Here is a 19,594-nt window from a genome sequence, read left to right on the forward strand (position 1 = left end):
ATTCGTCCTCGTCACATGCGAAACATGCCCACCAAGCTTCATCTGAATCCGCCATAACTTTTTGAGATATCCTGCTCACAGACATACAATCAGATAGAAGGGGGTGAAAACAACCTCTGTTCACCTTCGGTGACGCAGGTAAGTAACAATGCATTGTTTTGGAATGCATGTTTCTTTTTAATTTTCAAGGAGTCATTTGTCTTAAACAATCAAACAACATTTCCTTCAGATAAAAGTTTTTACTTCAAAAAAGACCGAAAGTCTAACAGCGGCGTAGCCGGGCTTATTTGATACTTTAGTTCCGTGGTTCTTAACCTGGGTTCGACCGAACCCCAGGGGTTCAGTGAGCCAGTCTCAGGGGTTTGGCGGAGGTCCTCCGAAACGCATTGCAATTTGTTTTTTTTTGGTTTTTAGTTTTGTATCAATTTTGAATCTATATGTAATTACGCTTATTATTAATATTATTATAAATTTTGCTATGTATGTTACGACCGAAAGGAAATGTTATTTGTAATTGTATTCCCATCCCATTCATGGTTTCTCTGGTCTGTGTTTAAGATAAGTTGTTTCACACTGACTGTAGTAAGTTGAATCAATGAGCAACTTGCTAATTATTCTGTTGATGGTGCTTACTTGCTTACTTACTGGATTTTGGACTTTGCAGGTGTTCGGAAATTCCAGTGAATAGCCTCGATTAGCTTGCCGTGTGCCGTGCGTCATTGGTCGCGCCTTACTTTGGAGTTACTACAACAACAACAACAACAACAACAACAACAACAACAGACATTTTAAAGGCAATTTTTCCTGCTAGAGCAGGGATGAGCCTTGCGGTCCCCATGACAATCTTCTCCATTTTGCCCTATTTTCTGCATCTCCCCTTGTTAACCCCCTTGACCGCATTTCTTCTTCGACCATCTTCAGCCAAGTCTTTCTCGGTCTTCCCCGTCCTCTACTTCATTCAGTCATTCACTCTTCTCAACCAGTCACTTTCATCCTTCCTCAACACATGACCAAACCATCTCAAACTGTTTCTCTTCACAGCATCCATCACAGGCTCTATTCCCATCATCTTTCACAATTCACCATTTGTCTTCCTCTCTCTCACCGATACTTCACACATCCACCGAACCATTCGCATTTCCACCCTTTCCAACCTTCGTTGCTGCTCTACGTTCATTACCCATGTCTCGCTCCCATAAATCATAACACTTCTCACACATGCAGCATACACATTTCCCTTCAGCTTCAACGACACTCCCCTCCTCATCAGCACGCCACTCAGTTCCCGAAACTTCTTCCATGCACATCTCACTCTAGCAACTGTTGCCGAGTCTGATCCACCTTCTCCATTCAGCATGTCTCCTAGGTAACAAAATGTTTTCACACCTTCCAGCTTCACGCCGTCTCCAAGATCCAACTCAACATTTCCTCCATCTGCAGCTCCCTCTGTGCACACCTTACACTTCAATGTAGCTGCCACACTGGTTAATGACCCTCTCAAACCACTACATTTTTGATGAACCCACTCAGCGCACATTGTACATTGAATGGAATTCACTCCGACACCCTTCCTGCACACAGCACACGGCCACTTCCCAGTTCTTTCCACCTCGCCACATGCTTTACCACTTGCCATCACCTTCGTTTTTCCAATATTCACCTTCAAACCTTTTGTCTCCATACATTCCTTCCATTTGTTCATCTTCTCCTTCAGTCCATCCATACTTTCTGCAATCAACACCAGATCATCTGCATACAACAACTCCCACGGTAAACCCTCCTTTACGTTCCGAGCCAGCACCTCCATCACAGCTACAAATAGTAGTGGACTTAGTACCGACCCCTGATGCACTCCCACCTTCACCTCAAACTCACCACTGTTCCCGTCCTTCGTCCTTATAGCTGTGCGTGCTCTTTTGTACATTGCCATCACTACTCTGATCAACCATTCCTCCACTCCCAACTTCCTCAATGCCCATATCACTACTTCACATGGAACCCTATCGAATGCTTTCTCCAGATCAACAAACCCAAGAGACAACTTCGTCCTCTTCTCCATGTACTTATCCTGCAACTGCCTCACAATAAAAAGCGCGTCTGTCGTTCCTCTTCCTGGCATAAATCCAAAATGCATTTTGTCAATCTTCACTTTCTTCCTCATCCTCCTCTCCAACACCGTTTTCAATACCTTCATTAACACCAATTCTAATAACTAATTAATTAACTTTAATTCCATGATAATATATATATATATATATATATATATATATATATATATATATATATATATATATATATATATATAATATATATAGTTGCGGATATGGGATTTGCATCCATCCATATCCGCTTGTAAATATTCCCCTATTTCCCCAATCCCCCATTCCCTAGTCCCATTTTCTGTAAACAACACTCTGTAGATCCGACCTCCCCCTATTTCCCCCATTAAATGTCGCATCCAGGTCTACCGCATCTCACGTAGACAACTATAGGACATCTTGCTAGTTATTCTTAGTCTATGTCAGTTAAGGATTCGTTTCCATTAATTCTGACCCTTCGTTGCACCAGAATGTGATTGTATGGCACCGTTAGGAAGTTTAGGACCTCCCAATACCTCCCCGCAGCTCTTCCTCACGGTTCAGCAACAACAACAACAGCAACGGCGGCGGCGTGCACAGGGAGTGCGCGTCCTCACTCCGGCTTGGTTGGTAGGGGGTGTTGGGAGGGCATGAGGCCTTCCCAGCGAGCCGCCATCGAACATGTGCTCGACGGGGTTACCAAATAGGGGCTCCCTGTCAGCTCCTCGTCAAAGGGCGGAGCCCGGTAACCCCCGCACCCAATGGGAGCGGCGGACCGGTCCCATCTGGGGTGGAGCCAACCAGCTGAGGGCGTGTCACTCCCCGCTGAGCATGCGCAGGAAGAGGGAGGTGACGTCAGATGCGCGCTGAGCTTGGAGAAAGAAAGACGCCACCTCCGAGCGCTGTGAGGCCTCCCTGCATCTCTTGGACCGTGCTTGATCCTGTCCCCGAGCCAAGGTGCACCTTGTGCTATCGAACTACCTGTCCTTCCCTGCCATCAATCCCTGTGTAAGTCAGCCTTGTTCCGTTTGTCTGTGGTCTGTCTGGGATAAGACTGTAATTAAGTGCCTATCTCTTCTGTGCCTTTACCTCACTACCTTGTAATCTACCCCTCTTCTCCACCACTGTAATTATACCCTCCTCCGGAGGTCTTGAGAACTGTACCCCTTGCGTCGTTTCATCTATCCCCGTCGTTGTGTCCTTTCCATCATTGATTTAGCATAGCGCGATTTGGTCAACGTCTGGGTGGAATCGGGGTCTAGTCGGGGAATAACTGTTCGGTCGCGGTCATACCAACCGCTCGGTCAAAAATAATATCTAAACCGTGTCCGCAACAATTGGTTGTCAGGAGTTGGGATTCGAACCTGGGACTAAATTTATTTAGCCCAAATTTTGGACACCAATTGTGTTATTACCGTAACAATTGGTGTCGAGGAGTGAGATTCGAGGCCCGAACCAAATTTTTAAAAAAAACAGCTAGGAAAAAATTTGGTCAAAATAATAAAGTACCGAAATTTGCTTTTGTTTTACAAAAACCCGAATTTTGAAAGTCGCGCTATGGCAGATCAAGACGGCTGGGTTCCGGTAGAGGAGAGTGGGGTAGAATCGACCCAGGACCCCAGGGAAGAAGTGGGGAAAATGGTGGAGGAGAGTAAAGAAGGTGTGGTTGAGGGGGTATCAGGTGCACAAAATGGCGCTCTCGCGCACGTGGTTACAGCGGCACCAAATTTTCCCGCGCCCGTGACCGTAGCAGCGGGCTTTGATGTGGGGGACTTCCTGGCGCAATTCACCGAGATGCTGAGAATAGAGGGGGAGAAATTGATTGATAAAATTGAAGCAATAACGAACGAATTGGGAAACCAAATTGAAGCAACAACGAACGGAATGAGGTCCGATAGGGAGGAAAGGGAGCAGAGGGACAGAGACCGCAAGTTGGGCGAAAGGGTCCCAAGGGTGCACGAGGAGGTAACGCGGGTCGAAAAGCGCTGGTTGAGCGAAGCGGAGGAAAGCACGGGTACAATGACGGGGGTAGAAATCGCGACACGGGGTTTGGAAAAGCCGGCGACCGATGAGGTAGAGGGTGTTTTATTAAAGCCAACGGTCGTCGAGGGGAACAAAGACAAAGCAGTGCTGGGAATTAAAATTGAAGAGATGACGGAGGTAGCCCGGGAATTGCAGGGAGAAATGGAAAATGTGCAAAGTCCCTGCTCACATCACGATGCTGTGCTTAACCCGAATGGAAGTTTGCAGGTTTTGGTGCAGGTAGGAAGAAGAACCCCGAAGGTGAGACGTGCTGTGTATGGTGCTGGGAGATTTTGTAAAAGGATGTTTAGCAACAAAAGAATTGTCGCGCGATTGGGATCGATATGGCACCCGGGCGTTGGTGAAGGGTCCCGTGTGAGTAAAAATGGCACGCGTGTGAGGAAAAAGTGTGCGTCGGCGAGTGGGTGTGTTATAACGTGTGGGAGTGAAACCGAGTGCGAGCGAGAATGCACGTCGGAGTGTACGTGCAAGGGTGTGTGAGACACGGAGAGTAAGGTGGTGGTGGAACGTGTGCGAGAAAGCACACCTGAATTGGTGGTAGCGCGAGTGTGGGAGAGCCCATGTGAACGCGTTAGTGGGTGGATGCCAGAGTGCACGCCCATGGTGAGTGTTACGGAGGACGTAACGGAGGAGAGGTGTGGACCGAGGTGTGCGAGCGGCGAGTGTGCGCAAGAGTGTGCGCGAGACCTCCCTTGAACCACCTCCCTTGAACCGAAAGCCGGACGGATTCAACCTGCAGGCGACCAAACCACCCGAATTCATTGCTCGGCTTTACGAACCGAGTTGAATGATGAACCTGTCGCACCATACGCAGCCACTTACCTGAGGTGATGATGATGACTCCACACCTGTGTTCCTTTGTTCTGTGTTGCAGGAAAGGAGAATTGCTGTGTGGATTTGTGAGACTCATCACGACGTGGATGAGACATTGGGGTGATTCCATCTCTCCCTCCTTAGGAGGGACTGATGATGAATTGGTGATGGCAAATTTTGATGTTGAGTTGGAGATGGCAAATTTTGATGAGAGTTGGAAATGGCAAATTTGATTGGTTAGGAGGGAGAGAGGACGAATTTGGTTTATGGGAGGAACGGGGAAGACAGTAGGGACGTTTGTTGATGTGTAAAGTAGATGTTATGGGTAGTGTTGTGTTTTGTGGATACAGTAAGGGGTAAGGGAGGGGCAATGTAGGTTACCTGGTGGGGGGGGGGGGGCGTACGGTAGGAACGTACCTGTCTCACCTGGTTCCCATGTGCCCCCAGTGTGCATTACCTTGTATTGCGTGCACTTTTGCGCCCTTACCACCTTACTCACTTGTCTTCTTTTGTCTCCCACCTCCGAGGATCTGGCTTTGGGGCAGAGAGAGAGGAGAGAGAGGTGCTGGCTCCGCAGTTGTGGGCCTGTACTTCCGCTGCTTGCTGCCTGGATCGATACACCATATGGACCGCAATTTTTGTGGCCGCCCACAATGGACCGCAGTTCTTTTGCGGTCAAGCACCACCCGTGGATGGACCTCTGGGTCAACGTGGCACCTATGCCATACAGGTGAACCACTTTTAGTTGGCCCCCTGACGGCCACAATTTAGAAATGGACGCGGTTGGCGCCTTTCTTTATTTCTAAAGAAGCCAGAAGGCCAAGTGCACTCCATGAAGGCAAGACCAGCGGCAGAACATCGGCCGGCTGCGACACCACCGGTGACCATGGACACTTGATTGTGCATTTATTATTGAACACTTTATTGGTGCACCGGATGGTGCTGACTGTGCATAATGGGGTGGTGCTTTTGGTGCTTGGACGGGGTGCTCTGCACATTATTAAAGGCCGTAGGGCCACAGGGCACTCGTGGGTTGGTGTATCGATGCTGGCATGCGTGCTCTCTCTCTCTATGCATAACATCTGCATGTGTTCCTCAAAGAACAGGTCCTGGATCGTAGTGTAAATATCAGTCTTGTATAAATGATGCTCCCTACCGGCTGTATGTTTAGTTTGAGGATGCTTTCCGCGATTCGGTTATCCTGTGGGTGTGTTTCTGTTAGGAGAAGGGTGCAACGTCACAGGGGGACATATTTACTCATTTGTGAACATCTGTAAAACTGTCGCACTCAGGGTTGAGTTAATAGTAGAGGGAACTACATCTGAGTGCCACACTAACGTAGGTAAAAATTTATCGGGTCGGGACGCCCCGAGGTAGAGAAGGGTGCAATGTTGCGGATATGGGATTTGCATCCATCCATATCCGCTTGTAAATATTCCCCTATTTCCTCAAATTTTTTTTTTTTTTTTTTTTTTTTTTTGTATACAAGATCGAGGCTCGTGAACGAGCGAACATTAATCACACAGAAAGACAAACAGACACACAAAACAAATAACATCGGGAGCGGTAGACAAGATGGGGAGAGAGGGGGAAGGACACAAACAACATTTGAGAGCAGGGACCGAGAGACATGGAGACATCGAGAGAACTGTGGGAGGGAGAGGGCTTTGGGGGGGAGGCATGGGCAGGGGTGGGGGGGGGGTGGGAGAGGTATAAAACATATGGACACTGCCAAGACTTCCAGGAAAGAAGTTGGAATTTCAAACAAGGTGGATCTGGGGTGAATTAGTGGGGGTAGAAAAGATCAAGGTTTTGGATGGGGGAAGATAAGAGATGGTGGTGAACAACTGTTTTGAAGACCTGGAGGGAGGAGTGTGATTGAAGTGAGTGTGGGAGTTTGTTCCAGAGGCGGGAGAAAAGAGGAATGAAAGAGTGAAGGTGAGCAGAGAGCCGAGATTTCGGCAGTTTAACCATCAGAGGGTGGCTGGCAGATCTTGTGCGACCTGTAGGAATATTTGGGGGACAGAGCACAGAGAGAGCTGCGGGAGCAAGGCCGGAGAGGAGTCGGTAGAAGACAGAAAGACCACCTACCTGCCTGCGGTGAGTGAGTGAAAGGCCCTCAGAGATAGCTTCATCGCGGGAGATTCCAATGATTCTGAAAGCTTTGGATTCAACAGCGTGAAGCCGAGCCAGGTGTGAGGCAGGAGCACCAGCCCATAGGGGAGAACAGTATTCCATTGAGCTGCGGATGAAAGCCTTGTATGTGGTGAGGAGCTCAGGTGTGCCTAGGAAGGACTTCGCACGACGGAGGATGCCCAGTCGGCGACTGGCTTTGGAGGCCAGCTTGGAAATGTGGTTTTCCCAAGAAAGATCATGGCAGATGGTGAGACCCAAAAGCTTGAGCGACAGAACTTCTTGGAGAGGATTGTTGAGAAAGTAGATGGGAGGGTTGTCCAGTCGATCTTTTCGGAGAGACATAGTAAGAGTGTGAGATTTGTCAGGATTGAAAGACATGTTCCACATGTTTGACCAGTCTGTGATTTTGTCCAGGTCTTCAGAGAGTGAGGAGGCTGCAGACTGCCGATCTGAGGGAAGAGGAATGGAGCGGCAGAGAGTGGAGTCATCAGCAAAGAGATACAGAGGATTTTCCAGAGAGTCGGAGAGATCATTGATAAAGACCAGAAAAAGCACAGGGCCCAGCACACTGCCTTGGGGAACTCCAGCCTGAACGGGAAGGGGAGATGAGAGAAATCCATTCAGGGCCACACGTTGATTACGACCAGAGAGGAAGTCCGCAAGCCATGCATGGAGATTTCCATGGATACCATAGGAGGAGAGTTTGGTGAGCAGAGCTGGGTGCCAGACCGTATCGAAGGCACGTGATATGTCAAGGGAGACAGCTCTGATTTCCTGTTTGGCATTGAGGACCTCCATCCATTGTTGAGACAGCAGAAGCAGCATGTCCAGAGTAGAGTGACCGGGTCTGAAACCAAATTGATGATCAGAGATCAAGCCATTGGAGAAGAGGAAAGATTTCATATCTGAAGCAATGATGGATTCCATGACTTTGCTGATAATTGGGAGCAGGCTGATTGGTCTGTAGTTGCAAGGATCTGTTTTTGCACCTTTTTTGTGTAAAGCGGTAATGTTTGCTGATTTCCAGGATGCTGGCAGATGACCTTGAGCAAAGGATAGGGTGAAAAGAACAGAGAGAGGGTGAGATAGAGCGGCAGAGCAGGATTTTAGGACCCGTGGGCTGATGCCATCTGGTCCAGTTGCAGAATCAGAGTCGAGGTTTGACAAAAACTCCTCCACCTTGTCAGAAAAGAAGGTCACAGAGTCCAGGAGCAGTTTGGTTCGACTGGGAAAGGTGGGAACAGAGAGAGATGGGTTTGGGACTAAGGATTTTGAGGCAAACACAGAGTTGAGGCATTCGGCTTTGTCACGTGCGATGTCAACTGTGTGGCCATTTGAGGTAAGGGAGGGGATGGAGGGGGAACAAACACCAGAAACGGATTTGACCAGACGCCACCAGGATTTGGAGGAAGGAGACAGGTTTGAGAGTTCATTCTTGAGTGAGGAGAGATAGTGCTTCCTGGCACTCCTGAGGGTAGACACACACTTGTTCCGAGCTTGGTGGAAGGAACTGAGATTTCCTTCAGTTGGATTAGCCTTCCAAGAGGCAAAGGCAAGTTGTTTCAGGGCAACTGCCTCACCACAAGATTCAGTGTACCATGGACGGGAGGAAGGGTAAGACAACTGAAGGCGAGATGGGATAAATCTGTGCATGAGAGAGATCAGTTTGCTTTGGAAGAATTCCCAGGAAGAATTGATGTCAGAGGCAGTGGAGATGGGAGACCAATCCAGACGATTGATGGCTGCTTGAAGACCGTCCCAATCGGCCTGAGTGAAATGCCAGACTCGTCGACGCTGAGGAGGCTCTCTGAGAATGGCCAGAGAGATGTCCACTTTAACAAGGACATGATCAGATGATCCGATCGGAGCAGAAGAAGAGCAGCAGACATTTTCAGGGAAGTTAGTCATAACCAAGTCTAGAAGAGAAGATACTCCATTGGCTGAGATCCGGGTTGGGAAATTGACAGATTGTGTCAATCCCAGTGAGTCACAGAAGTCCTTTGCTGAGGTGCCATGACTGATGAGAGAGGAACCCACACCCAACCAGGTGGCATGATGACAATTGAAGTCACCACATATGAGGAAGAGAGAGTTGGGATGAGTGGATAGAAGTTGGTCCATGTTGTCAGACAGTGAAATGTAGATGGAGTCATCACTGTTTGGGGGACGGTACAGAACACATATGAACAAAAGGTGGGAGCGGAGAGGAAGCCGTAGCCAGAGGTACTCCTGGGGGTGAGGAGGAGAGAGGGCAGTGCAAGGAGAGTGAGGAAGAGAGTTTTTGATAAAGATAGCCACCCCACCACCAGGCCGAGGCTCAGGTCTATCATACCGGAGGAGGGAGTAACCAGGAAGAGATATTAAGGAATCAGAGACATCTTGAAGGAGGAAAGTCTCTGTTAAGCAGATCAAGTCTGGATTGTCAGAAGCAACCTGTATGGAGAGATCAGTCAGGTTTGAGCGAAGGCCCCGGATGTTTGAGGTCCATACCGTTAATGAAGAGAGAGGGGGAGCATCGGGTACAGGACAGGGGAGGGGAGGAGTAGGGTAAGATGAAGGATGAGAGGGGGAGGTAGGGAGAGCAGTTGTTAGTGTGTCAGCGATTGCAGAAGGGTTCCAAGAAAGGGAAGGATGAGGAGGATGAAAGGTTTGAAGGTGAAGGGATGAGGCACAGAGAGGGGTTGTTTGAGGGGGGGCAGAGGAAAGAAGAAGGTTGGGGGGGGTGGAGGTATGAGATAGAAGGGAGACGAAGTGGGGAGGAGGCAGCTTTGAGGAGGAGGGGGGAGGAGGGAGAATTGGAGAGGAATGGTATGGGGGGAGATTTGAATGGGAGGGGTTGGGGGGGAGTTTTGAAGGGGAGGAGTGAGGGGGGAGTTTAGGAGGGGAAGGGCAAGGGGGGAGTTCAGGAGTGGAAGGGCAAGGGGGGAGTTCAGGAGTGGAGGGGTAGGGGGGGGGGAGTTTAAGAGTGGCGGGGCAAGGGGGGAGTTTAGGAGTATAGGTGCAAGGGGAGGGATTTGGATGGGAGGGGCAAGAGGGGAGTTTAGAAAGTGGATGATTAATGAAAGACGAACATTGAAAACAAATTGGGTTTGTTGTGATTTTCAAGTTAGCAATCCGGTTCAGAATGATGGAGGAGGGATGGAATGAATGTGAATTTAGACCATGTAGTGAGGGAGACGTATAAGATATTGAATTTCTTTTTTTTGAGGTGGAATGAGTTGGAGAGGAAATTGAGAAAAGCCTTTTAAATAGGAAGAAAAACAGCGTGTTATAAAATACCACTGAGTAAAACACTGAAGGGGAAAGGTTATACATATTTAAATAATATTTAAACAGAACCGTGAACAATCTTATGTGCACAAAAATACCAACGGGGGGAGAGCCGAGAGGGACCACCACGAGTCACTTGAAGGGCAAACGGTGGATGATATACTTCTTCTTACTTCCCAACTATCCCCAATCCCCCATTCCCTCGTCCCATTTTCTGTAAACAACACTCTGTAGACCCGACCTCCCCCTATTTCCCCCAGTAAATGTCGCATCCAGGTCCACCGCATCTCACGTAGACAACTATAGGACATCTTGCTAGTTATTCTTAGTCTATGTCAGTTAAGGATTCGTTTCCATTAATTCTGACCCTTCGTTGCACCAGAATGTGATTGTATGGCACCGTTAGGAAGTTTAGGACCTCCCAATACCTCCCCGCAGCTCTTCCTCACAGTTCTCTTCAACAACAACAACAACAACAACAACAACAACAACAACAACAACGAGCGCAGGGAGTGCGCATCCTCACTCCGGCTTGGTAGGAGTGGTGGGAGGACACCAGGCCTTCCCAACGAGCCGCCATCGGACATGTGCTCGATGGGGTTACCAAACAGGGGTAGAACATGGCTCCCTGTCGGCTCCTCTTCAAGGGCGGAGCCCGGTAACCCCCGCACCCAATGGAAGCGGCGGACCGGCCCCAGTTGGGGCGGAACCAACCAGCCGAGGGCGTGTCACTCCCCGCTGAGCATGCGCAGTGAGAGAGAGGTGACGTCAGATGCGCGCTGAGCTTGGAGCAAGCAAGACCACCTCCGAGCGCTGTGAGACCTCCCTGCATCTTTGAACCGTGCTTTATCCTGTCCCCGAGCCAGGGTGCACCTTGTGCCAGCGACCTACCTGTCCATTCCTGCCATCAATCCCCGTGTGAGTCTACCTTGTCCGTTTGTCCGTGGTCTGTCTGGGCTTTGATAAGACTGTATTTAAGTGCCCATCTCTTCTGTGTCTTTACCTCACTCTGCCTTGTAATCTACCCCTTTTCTCCACCACTGTAATTACACCCTCCTCCGGAGGTCTTGAGAACTGTACCCCCTTGCGTCGTTTCATCTTTCCCAGTCGTCGTGTCCTTTCTATCATTGATTTGGCATAGCGCGATTTGGCCAACGTCTGGGTGAATCGGGTGAGTCGGGAAGAAACGGGGAACAACTGTTCGGCCGCGGTTACCTCCGCTCGGTAAATAACATCCAATCCGCGGACCGTAACAATATATATAGTTACGGTTTTTAGAACCTTCACATGTACATTTAGTAGTAAATTCCCTTATAAATGACCCCTGTGTACATTTCCCCTTAATTGGCTGTTAATTAAAGATTGCACCTTAGTTAGTCCACGAGCAACACGTAGCGAACCATAGGACCTCTCTGTAGTTATTTCATTGTTGTGTGTTTCAGGTAAGGGTGTGTTTCCAATAGTTGACTCTACGTTGCATCAAATAAGATAGGTCCCCTTTCAATTTCCCCCAATCGTCTCTGCTCTTTCGCTCTTTCACGAGCCTCGATCTTGTATACAACAAAAAAAAAAAAAAAAAAAAAACTCCTCAAAGTGCAAGTGCCAGTAACAGTTGGGCTGTTTTTGTGGGCATCACACCACCTCTGCGAGCCCAGCAGCGTTAGCTGCCTGGCGCCAAACTCCATTACGCACGAGGCCAAGAAGGGGGGAGGAGCCGCCAGACCACGGGCGTGGCACCACCTCGTCATCAAAGGTGGGGCCAGAGAGCCTTTAACGACCAACCAAGGCTCGGTGGGCATGGCTTGATAGGGCGTGGCAAGAAACGTCTGGAGGGTTCGAGAGGGTTCCAAGGGCGTGGTTATAAAACCCTTGGCGCAAGGCCCCCACAAGAGACGGTGAGAAGGCAGAGACGCATGAGAAAGGAGCACTGGAGAGAGACGCAAAGAGAGACGCGCTGACGACCGGGTTTTGCTGAACCAAGAGCGAGTGCATGCACGCGGGACACCAACGGCGTGCCGCGATTCCCGGACCTCCCTGCCCACCAGTCCTGTGGATCGTCTGCCCTTCTCATCCTTCCCACCATTCCTGCCTGAAAACCCCATTAGTGTACATGAGTTTGTTCTGTTTGTCTTGTCCCTGGGTATAAGTAAGAGTGTTTAAGAATTGCCCTGTGTATCTTCTTCTTCTTCGCCCTGTAAATTACTTTCGTTCCCTTCTTCTTTGGTTTTGGTTTTTGTGTAAATAATTAATAAATCCCTGTTCTTCCGTATTCTTTGGTTTCTTTCTCGTCCGATCGCTTTAGTGATTTCCCCATTGAGTACCTGTGGCGCGATTTCGGCCGAACCGCTTACAATCGGGTTTAGTCTTCCGTTAACGGCCCGCGTCGCGGCTCGCTTCGCTCGGCGCAATCCATCAATTACACTGCGGCTTGGGCAGGAGTATTTCCTCGCGTACCGGAAGGCGCTGGTACTTAGGTCATAGGAAGGATTGGCCTACTACCCTATTCAGCGCTGACCGGGCGTGACGTCATACCCCCAGGACCGGTCGGACGGCCAGCTTAACAAGACAAGGGGATTAAGCCCCCCCTTGCTAACGGGAGTGCCGTCCCCCGGATCCGTAACAGTGTGTGTGTGTGTGTGTGTGTGTGTGTGTGTGTGTGTGTGTGTGTGTGTGTGTGTGTGTGTGTGTGTGTGTGTGTTGTATACTCAACGAACTGCTGTGCCATGCGTTTACCTACCGACACGCAGGTATTGAAACTGCAACCAAAATATTCATACCGAGAGAGTTGTGTAATGCGAGTGAACATTATGTGTTCAAGTTGTCGGTATCAAATTCCAACTCGAGCAACACTTATTAGCTCAAGACAAAACTATACATAGGCACTAATCTACCCACCCACGTGATGTTACAACAGTTGTTGCAGAATCTCTAACAATTACAACCACAATAAAGTTTCAACACAGCAGGTCCAACTTCAAACGTAAAAAATGACACAACAGGATGCCTTTAGAATGTGGTGTTAATGGTGCCACAATCTGTACACATAACCACAACTCTACAACCACCACCACCACACAACGAAAACGTCGAAGAACTGCGTATCCATGACAACTACGACCTTCAAAACCACCATTGTTTCATTCTTAGAGACTCCATATGCAGGGTTGGTGCTTGCCGTAGCACATATAGAGGAAGCACTTTCTTGGCAGCGATGTCCTGGGTGGTTTGCCATTGCCTTCCGCGTGTTGCCTGTCCGTGCTACATCTTTTTTAATATTGAATCAAGTAAGGATGCAACACCTACAACTAACTACAAGTATTAAAGTCTTTGGTATGACTGGGCCGGGATTTGAACCACCGACCTCCCAGATTCAGAGCTGACGCTCTAACCATTACACCACCGAGTCGTCAAAGCCAGCACACCACAGCACACCACACCACACCACAGCACAGCACAGCACAGCACACCACAGCACAGCACAGCCCACCACAGCCCACCACAGCACAGCCCACCACAGCACAGCACAGCACAGCCCACCACAGCACAGCACTGCCCACCACAGCACAGCACAGCCCACCACAGCACAGCACAGCCCACCACAGCACAGCCCACCACAGCACAGCCCACCACAGCACAGCACAGCCCACCACAGCACAGCACTACCCACCACAGCACAGCACTGCCCACCACAGCACAGTACAGCACTGCCCACCACAGCACAGTACAGCACTGCCCACCACAGCACAGCACTGCCCACCACAGCACAGCCCACCACAGCACAGCACTGCCCACCACAGCACAGCACAGCACAGCCCACCACAGCACAGCACTGCCCACCACAGCACAGCCCACCACAGCACAGCTCAGCACAGCCCACCACAGCACAGCACAGCACAGCCCACCACACCACAGCACAGCACAGCCCACCACAGCACAGCCCACCACAGCACAGCCCACCACAACACACCACAGCACAGCCCACCACAACACACCACAGCACAGCACAGCACAACACTGCCCAGCAGTCAGCACAGCACAACATACCACAGCACAACACAGCACACCATACCATAGCACACCATAGCACAAACCCACCAGTCATTTCACAATACTAATCTGCGATGAGATCGAATCCCGGTCAGTGGTGTTTAGAACGATGAAACAAACATGGCAGAGAAACATTCTGATTCACACGGACAGAGTGACGAGGATACGCAGACATTTGCGGAAGGGCACACGACAAGTACAGAAGCAGCAGACACGTCAAGATATAAACACAAGAGGACAGAGCCGATCGCGTTTCGGACTCGCACCTGTCTTCCGGTAGACCGGCACCTGCTTGCGGTAGAGGATGTGGAAGGTAAAGCGTCAAAAGAGGCAAAAGGTCGATCGCAAAACACGGGATTGAAATTGAGCCCGAAAGCGCGTGACGTCAGAGGGAGTTCCAGGCAGTTGACGCGTATAGGAGGAACTACAGTCAATGCGATCTTGTTTCGTCACTTCCTTCAATTTGTTTTTGCTGATTTAAAGGTCACAATGCGCTGCACACATCATGAGGTATTTAAATATGAATAATTTGACACAATATTGAGTTAATGTTTATCAGATAATCAAGGGAAAAATATAGTTAATCAGTGCAATAATTATACATCGATACAAACAACCATAAGCGCAGGCTTTGATGGGCCTAATGGCTTCCTCTGATGGTAAACTTCTTCTTTCTCTTTTGGATATTTATGGCGTTTCAGAGCCGCGAGGCTCTCTATACGCCACTCATTTAAACACATTGGCTAACCAAAAAAATAGTAATAATAATAATAATATTAATAATAATAATAATAATACTGGGGGCTTTATATGACGTCGAAGTTCCTTGTAAGAGAACATGTTAGACCCATCAAAGTATTGCTCTCTGAGCCATTAGGCCTATCAAAGCCCCGCCCACCGAGCCATTCGGCCAATAAAAGCCCTGCCCTCCAAGACATTAGGCAAATCAAAGCCCCGCCCTCCGAGTCATTAGGCCTATCAAAGCCCCGCCCACCGAGCCATTAGGCCAATCAAAGCCCCACCCTCTGAGGCATTAGGCCTATCAAAGCCCCGCCCACCGAGCCATAAGTCCCATAAAAGCCCCGCCTTCTGAGCCATTAGGCCAATAAAAGCCCTGCCCTACAAGACATTAGGCCAATAAAAGCCCCGCCCTCCGAGTGCGCTATTGGTTCGGTGTTTTTCGCTGGGTTTGGCGTGTATAGGTATGAGGTACCTCCAAATCGATCTGTGCAAGCGGGGTTTGCACGTCTGAGAGATTAACCCACATATTCAACATGTAACATGCCTACCTCGAGCCAGACCCAGTTGGTGGAAAAATGAACAAGTGTAGAAATGCTAAACGGATCATTGGACTCAGCTAAATTTTACTTTTGAAATCCGTGGAAGATAATGTGGAAAGCCGGAGAGTAACAACTTGTCTTGCTTCAGCAGTTTATTTGAGCATTACAGGTGGAGATGGACGAAAAACCGCAAGATGTTTTCAAGAAACTCAAGAAATTGAATATTAATAAGAGTAGCGGACCAGACTGTATTCCATCTCGTATTATCAAGGAATTTGCATTCGAATTGTTTCCCACTTAATTAAATATTCAACTGCTCACTCCGTGAAGGTGTAGAGTCTGTAGACCTATTACCTGGTATTTGGAAATCCGCTTATGTTATACCGGTTTCAAAGTCTCAACCACCAAATCTTGATAATCTGCGTCCAATTTCACTCACATGCTTATTTTGCAATGGTTTTTAATGACTTTGTTGTAAATTTGATTTGTGAGGACATGAGGAATTCTATTGACATTCAATTCAAAAGTTTGGTTCTCTTAAGCCTTAAGGGTTTGTCTACAACTCATTGTTTAGTAAAAATACCGGATTGTGGTGGACACATTGTCAATGGGCAATAATTCCACGCACCAGTGGGTGGCACGAGCGTCCGGGCGTGGAAGCGCAGCTCGGGCCACGCCCGGAGCGAAGGCGTCACGAGGCGCAAGGTGGAACTGAGGACATTGCCCCGCCTTTCGGCCGACCGGCCACGCCCGGGGGCAAGGCGTGGCCCCGGGACATATATGCGGGCTCGATAGTCGAGCCCGCCCAGTGCTTAAGTGCGAGCTGTTAATAAAGCATTTCAGTTTGTACAATGCGTTGTGGCCTACCTTCTTGGCAAACGAATCGTGTGTGCACAGCACCACACGTGTCCCCGACTGGTTCAGCCGTAGCTGACCCCTGAACGCGCCATGGCTATCAACGCTGTCGCCGTCAAACTCCCGGAGTTCTGGGAAGCACAAGCCGACGTTTGGTTTGTGCAGGCCAAAGCTCAATTCCAGCTCCGGGGCATAATGGCGGACGAGACCATGTACTACCACGTGGTCGCCGCCCTCGGGCCCGGCACTGCCGCCGGCATCGTGTCCATCCTTCAGCGCCCGCCGGGCGACCACAAGTACGCGGCGCTCAAACGTCTCCTCCTCGCCACGTTCGGGCTCACGGAGGTTGAACACGCCGACCGCCTCCTGGACCTTCCCGCCCTCGGCGACACACGACCGTCCGTTCGGATGGATTTTATGCTGTCCCTTCTTGGAGACCAGCGCCCGGATTTCCTGTTCCGTGCGCTTTTCCTCCGCCAGCTACCTGTGCAGGTGCGGCTCGCGCTGGCCGGTTCGCAATTAACGGAACCCCGCGCCCTGGCCGGAGAGGCCGACAAATTTTTCGCAGCCTGCGACACGCGGTCGATGTACGGTGCTGCCGTAGTGGATCCCGGTGCGGAGGCTACAGCGCCCCCTGCTTCCCTCGTGGGCGCTGCTACGCCCCGCCCACTACCGCCGCCGGCACGGCCGACGTGGCCGCCACCACCGCAAACCTGGTGCTACTATCATGCCAGGTTCGGCCGCATGGCTAGAACGTGCCGCCCCCCGTGTTCTTTCGATGGGTCGGGAAATGACCGGGCCAGCGCTCACTTGCGGCCATGAGCGTCGGCCATTCCGGCAGCCTCCTGTTCATCACAGACACCTCGTCTGGTCGTCGTTTTCTGTGCGACACGGGAGCGCAGGTAAGCGTCCTCCCTGCCTCCGCGTCCGACAAGCAAGCCGCGGGCCGGGGCCCCGCCTTGCTTGCCGCCAACGGAACACCCATCCGCACATTCGGGAAGTGTTGCCTCTCACTGCGGTTCGGAGGGCAGTGCTTCCAATGGTCTTTCGTCACCGCCAGCGTGCTAATGGCCCTGCTCGGTGCGGACTTCCTTTGTGCGCATGGGCTGTTGGTGGACGTTAAGCATCGACGTCTCGTCCAGGCCGAAACCCTGAGCTCGCTCGCTTGTTCGCTGAGCGGCTCACCGAGCGGCTTGCCAAGCGGCTTGCTGAATGGTTCCGTCCGGCGAGGTTAGTCTGTACGCTTCCGGCAGCGGACGACTTTACCCACCTCCTCGCCAGTTTCCGGCACTCACGCGGCCCACCTTTTCAGCGGTGGCCGTCAAACACGGGGTGGAGCACCATATCCCCACCGTCAGACCACTGGTCTATGCCCGGGCGCGCCGCCTCGACCCCACGAGGCTCGCCGTGGCGAAAGCGGATTTCTCCACGCTGGAGCGGCTGGGCAAAGTACGGCGCTCCAACGGCGCATGGGCCTCTCCTCTGCACATTGTGCCCGAGCCCAGCGGCGGATGGCGGCCGTGCGGTGACTACCGCCGGCTCAACGACGCCACCACCCCCGACCGCGACCCGGTCCCGCATATTCAGGACTTTTCCGCCCGGTTGGCAAACACGACCGTTTTCTCCAAGGTGGACCTCATCCGGGGCTACCACCAGGTCCCCGTACAACCGGACGACGTTCCAAAGACGGCCGTCATCACCCCTTTCGGCCTCTTTGAGTTCCTGCGGATGCCTTTTGGGTTGAAAAATGCGGCCCAGGCGTTCCAGCGGCTCATGGACAGTGTCTTGCGCGACTTAACTTTCATCTACGTCTACCTGGACGACATCCTAGTCGCGAGCGCTTCCCGGGAGGAGCACCTGCTCCACCTCCGCACGCTCTTTGAACGCCTGGGCCAGCATGGCCTGATAATCAACCCCGCAAAGTGCCGTTTCGGCATCACCGCCATTGACTTCTTGGGGCACCGCATCACCAGGCACGGGTCCATCCCTTTACCGGCCAAGGTGGAGGCGGTCAGGAGTTTCCCGCGCCCCCGCACGATCAAGGGGCTCCAGGAATTCCTGGGCATGGTGAATTTTTATCACCGCTTCGTGCCCCGCATCGCCCAGCTCCTGCGCCCCCTGCACGAGGCCCTCCGGGGGAAGCCGGGCAAAGGTGACATCGCCTGGATGGAGCCGATGGCCGCGGCGTTTGCGGATGCAAAGCTGGCCTTGGCCAACGCCACCATGCTGGCGCACCCGGCGCCTGATGCACCACTCGCCCTCACCACCGACGCGTCGGACTACGCGGTGGGCGCGGTCCACGAGCAGTGGGTGAGTGGTGCTTGGCAGCCACTGGCGTTTTTTAGCCAGCAGCTTCGCCCGCACGAACGCCGCTACAGCACCTTCGACCGCGAGCTGCTCGGGCTCCACTTGGTGGTCCGACACTTCCGCCATCTGCTCGAGGGCCGCCCGTTCACGGCTTTCGTCGACCACAAGCCCCTTGTTTTCACGATGGCCAAGGTCGCCGAGCCATGGTCGGCCGGCAGCAACGTCACCTCTCTGCCGTGTCCGAGTACACGACGGACATCCGTCACATCGCGGGTAAGGACAACCCGGTGGCGGATTGCCTTTCCCGGTCCGTCACACACGCGGTCCACCTCGGGATCGACTATGCCCGGATGGCGGAGGACCAGACCGCCGACCCCGATGTCCAGGCCTTGTGGACCGCCATCACGGGCCTCCGAGTCACTGAGGTGCCGTTCGACGTCGCGGGCACTGCCCTCTTGTGCGACGTCTCCCTCGGCCGGCCTCGCACCATCGTGCCCGCTGGTTGGCAGCGCCCGGTTTTTGACGCCATCCACGGCCTGTCACACCCGGGCACGAAGGCCTCCCAGAAGCTCGTCGCGGCGAAGTTCGTCTGGCATGGCCTCAGGAAGAAAGTCCGCGACTGGGCCAGGACATGCCTCGCGTGCCAGCGCGCAAAGGTCCACCGCCACACCCAGGCCCCGTTGGCCCCATTTACGGTGCCCGAGCGTCGGTTCGACCATGTCCACATCGACTTGGTGGGACCTCTGCCCCCCTCGCGGGGGTTCA

General features: G+C 51.6%; 1 protein-coding gene across 9 annotated transcripts in view; it reads right to left on the reverse strand.

Annotated features, from left to right (window-relative positions):
* TAX1BP1 (Tax1 binding protein 1) overlaps positions 1 to 14,838 on the reverse strand; it is a 249,415-nt gene extending 234,577 nt beyond the window's left edge. For all 9 annotated transcript variants that reach the window (XM_078779689.1, XM_078779688.1, XM_078779687.1 and 6 more), the window contains exon 1: positions 14,654 to 14,838. The gene's annotated coding sequence lies outside the window, so the exon portion shown is untranslated. The remainder of the gene's footprint in view (positions 1 to 14,653) is intronic.
* Between the last annotated feature and the right edge of the window lie 4,756 nt (positions 14,839 to 19,594).

The sequence above is a fragment of the Myxine glutinosa genome, chromosome 6 (assembly GCF_964187855.1).
Source record: "Myxine glutinosa chromosome 6, kmMyxGlut1.1, whole genome shotgun sequence".
Taxonomy (NCBI): Eukaryota; Metazoa; Chordata; class Myxini; order Myxiniformes; family Myxinidae; genus Myxine; species Myxine glutinosa.